Raw genomic sequence first — 5,237 nt, forward strand, 5'->3', positions numbered from 1 at the left:
CACACACACACAATACACGCACAACACACACACCACACAACACACCACACACACAACACACACACCACACAGCACACACCACACACACACACACACAACACAACACACACACACCAGACACATACACACACCACACAAGCTACACACATAACACACACACACACATCACACACCACACACACACAACAATCACACACCACACACACAATACACACACAAAGCACACACCACACACACACAACAGTCACACATGACACACAGACACACACACCACACACACACTACACACACAACACACACATAAACACACCACACACACACAACACACATACACACCACACAACACACAACACACTAAACACACACAGCATACACACAGAGACATACACTACACACCATACACCATACACCACACACACAACACACACAACACACACACATGCATCACACACACAACAGACACACACACTCCACACACACAGCATACACACACAACACACACACACCACACACACAAAACACACACAACACACGCACACACACAGACACCACACACAAACACAACACTCAGACACCGCACAACACACACATATATCACACACACAACACACACATACAACAGACATACCACACACACAACACACACACACCACACACACACACACGACACACAAACAACACACATGCAACACACACACATACAACACACAAACAACACACACACAACACACACACACCACACACACACACCATACAAACAGCACACACACACCACAGACACACACACATGCAACACACACACACAACATACACACACAATACACACGCAACACACACACACAACACACATATAACACACAACACACACACACGACATACACTCACACCACACACAAAACACACACTCAACACACACAACATACACAAGACACACACACAACATACAAACAGCACACACACAACACACAACACACACACAACATACACACAGCACACACACACCACACACTACACACACACAACACACACACAACACACACGCGCACCACACACCACACACGCACAACACACACAACACACACACCACACACACACAACACTCACACATCACACACATCACACACACAACACATTAAACACAAATAGCACACAAAACACAGACACACACCACACAACATACACCACACACACACACACCGCACACACACACAACATACATACACCACAGAACACACACAAAACACACACACCACACACACCACACACAACACACACACACTTAAACCACACACACCAAACACACAACACACACAAATCACACACACAACAGACACACACAACAGACACACACACTCCACACACACACAACACACACACACACACACCACACACACAACACACACAACACACACACACAAAACACAGACACACACACACCACACACACACTCCACACACACACAACACACACACACACACCACACACACAACACACACAACACACACACACAAAACACAGACACACACACACCACACACACACCACACACACACACAACACACACACACAAAACACAGACACACACACACCACACACACACACAACACACACACACAACACACACAACACACATATCACACACACACCACACACGCACACACACACACACCACAGAACACACAACACAAACACACACAAACCACACACACAACGCACACAACGCAGACAACGCGCACAACGCGCACAACGCGCACACCACGCAGACAACGCAGACAACGCACACAACGCACACAACGCACACAACACACACACACACACCACTCACACAACGCACACAACGCACACAACGCACACAACGCACACAATGCACACAACACACACACACACCACTCACACAATGCACACAACACACACAACGCACACAACGAACACAACACACGCAAAACACACACACACAACACACACACACAACAGACGGCCGCAACCGAGATTCCAGGATGGCATTTTGCCTCCCTGGTGCAAGGGTCAAGGATGTCTCGGAGCGGGTGCAGGACATTCTGAAAAGGGAGGGTGAACAGCCAGTTGTCCTGGTGCACATTGGTACCAAAGATTATAGGTAAAAAATGGGATGATGTTCTACGAGACGAATTTAAGGAGCCAGGACCTAAATTAAAACGTGGGACCTCAAAAGTAGTAATCTCGGGATTGCTACCAGTGCCACGTGCTAGTCAGAGTAGGAATTGCAGGAGAGCGCAGATGAATACGTGGCTTGAGCAGTGGTGCAGCAGGGAGGGATTCAAATTCCTGGGGCATTGGGACCGGTTCTGGGGGAGGTGGGACCAGTACAAACCGGACGGTCTGCACCTAGGCAGGACCGGAACCAATGTCTTAGGGGGAGTGTTTGCTAGTGCTGTTGGGGAAGAGTTAAACTAATATGGCAGAGGGATGGGAACCAATGCAGGGAGACAGAGAGAAACAAAAAGGAGACAAAAGCAAAGGACAGAAAGGAGATGAGTAAAACTGGAGGGGAGAGAAACCCAAGGCAAAAAACAAAAAGGGCCACTGTACAGCAAAAATTTAAAGGGTCAAAGTGTAATAAAAAGGCAAGCATGAAAACTCGGTGCCTCAATGCGAGGAGTATTCGGAACACAGGAGATGGCTCTGAGCTAGTTAGAGTGTGTGAGAGCTCAGATGAACAGGATCCCAAGAAAGAATGCAAAAGACAGGAGGCAACAGAGAAGAGTAGCACTGGGGTAAGTGTAAACCACAAGGTGATAGGAAGGGACAATATGTATGAATATAAAGGGGCTGCAGGAGGGGTTAAAACTAAAAATCATGGTTTAAAAACTAGGATTAAAACACTCTACCTAAAGGCACGCAGCATTCGAAATAAAGTAAATGAGTTGACGGCACAAATCATTACAAATGGGTATGATTTGGTGGCCATTACAGAAACATGGTTGCAGGGTGGCCAAGACTGGGAATTAAACATACAGGGGTATCTGACAATTCGGAAGGATAGACAAGAAGGGAAAGAAGTTGGGGTAGCTCTTTCATAGTGCGCAACAAAAATATATTCCAGTGAAAAAGAAGGGCGGCAAGAGAAGGATAACCAGCCGTGGATAACCAAGGAAATAAAGGAAAGTATCAAATCAAAGACCAATGCGTATAAGGTGGCCAAGGTTAGTGGGAAACTAGAGGATTGGGAAAATTTTAAGCAACAGCAAAGAATGACTAAAAAAGCAATAAAGAAAGGGAAGATAGATTTCGAAGGTAAACTTGCGCAAAACATAAAAACAGATAGTAAAAGCTTTTACAGATATATAAAACGGAAAAGAGTGACTAAAGTAAATGTTGGTCCCTTAGAAGATGAAAAGGGGGATTTAATAATGGGAAATGTGGAAATGGCTGAGACCTTAAACAATTATTTTGCTTCCGTCTTCACAGTGGAAGACACAAAAACCATGCCAAAATTTGCAGGCCACAGGAATGTGGGAAGGGAGGAGCTTGAGACAATCACTATCACTAGGGGGGTAGTGCTGGACAGGCTAATGGGACTGAAGGTAGACAAGTCCCCTGGTCCTGATGAAATGCATCCCAGGGTATTAAAAGAGATGGCGGAAGTTATAGCAGATGCATTCGTTATAATCTACCAAAATTCTCTGGACTCTGGGGAGGTATCAGCGGATTGGAGAGCAGCTAATGTAACGCCTCTGTTTAAAAAAGGGGGCAGACAAAAGGCAGTTAACTATAGGCCGGTTAGTTTAACATCCGTAGTGGGAGAAATGCTTGAAGCTATCATTAAGGAAGAAATAGCGGGACATCGAGATACGAATAGTGCAATGAAGCAGATGCAACATGGATTCATGAAGGGGAAATCATGTTTAACTAATTTACTGGAATTCTTTGAGGATCTAACGAGCATGGTGGATAGAGGTGTAACGATGGATGTGGTGTATTTAGATTTCCAAAAGGCATTCGATAAGGTGCCACACAAAAGGTTACTGCAGAAGATAAAGGTACGCGGAGTCAGAGGAAATGTATTAGTATGGATCGAGAATTGGCTGGCGAACAGAAAGCAGAGAGTCAGGATAAATGGGTCCTTTTCGGGTTGGAAATCGGTGGTTAGTGGTGTGCCACAGGGATCGTTGCTGGGACCACAACTGTTTACAATATACATGGATGATCTGGAAGAGGGGACAGAGTGTAGTGCAACAAAATTTGCAGATGACACAAAGATTAGTGGGAAAGTGGGTTGTGTAGAGGACACAGAGAGGCTGCAAAGAGATTTGGATAGGTTAAGCGAATGGGCTAAGGTTTGGCAGATGTAATACAATGTCGGAAAATGTGAGGTCACCCACCTTGGGAAAAAAAACAGTAAAAGGGAATATTATTTGAATGGGGAGAAATTACAACATGCTGCAGTGCAGAGGGACCTGGGGGTCCTTGTGCATGAATCTCAAAATGTTAGTTTGCAGGTGCAGCAAGTAATCAGGAAGGCGAATGAAATGTTGGCCTTCATTTTGAGAGGGATGGAGTACAAAAGCAGGGAGGTCCTGCTGCAACTGTACAGGGTATTGGTGAGGCCGCACCTGGAGTACTGCGTGCAGTTTTGGTTACCTTACTTAATGAAAGATATACTAGCCTTGCAGGGGGTACAGAGACGATTCACTCGGCTGATTCCGGAGATGAGGGGGTTACCTTATGATGATAGATTGAGTAGACTGGGTTTTTACTCATTGGAGTTCAGAAGGATGAGGGGTGATCTTATAGAAACATTTAAAATAATGAAAGGGATAGACAAGATAGAGGCAGAGAGGTTGTTTCCACTGGTCAGGGAAATTAGAACTAGGGGGCACAGCCTCAAAAGACGGGGGAGCCAATTTAAAACCGAGCTGAGAAGGAATTTCTTCTCCCAGAGGGTTGTGAATCTGTGGAATTATCTGCCCAAGGAAGCAGTTGAGGCTAGCTCATTGAATGTATTCAAATCACAGATAGATAGATTTTTAACCAATAAGGGAATTAAGGGTTATGGGGAGCGGGCGGGTAAGTGGAGCTGAGTCCATGGCCAGATCAGCCATGATCTTGTTGAGTGGCGGAGCAGGCTAGAGGGGCCGTATGGCCTACTCCTGTTCCTAATCCTTATGTTCTTATGTTCTTATAACAAAATCAGATGATCTGGGAGCTTGTAGTGTGCAAATTGTCTGCCGCGTTCCTTACACTACATCAGTGACTACA

This window comes from Pristiophorus japonicus, chromosome 3 (assembly GCF_044704955.1).
Source record: "Pristiophorus japonicus isolate sPriJap1 chromosome 3, sPriJap1.hap1, whole genome shotgun sequence".
NCBI lineage: Eukaryota > Metazoa > Chordata > Chondrichthyes > Pristiophoridae > Pristiophorus > Pristiophorus japonicus.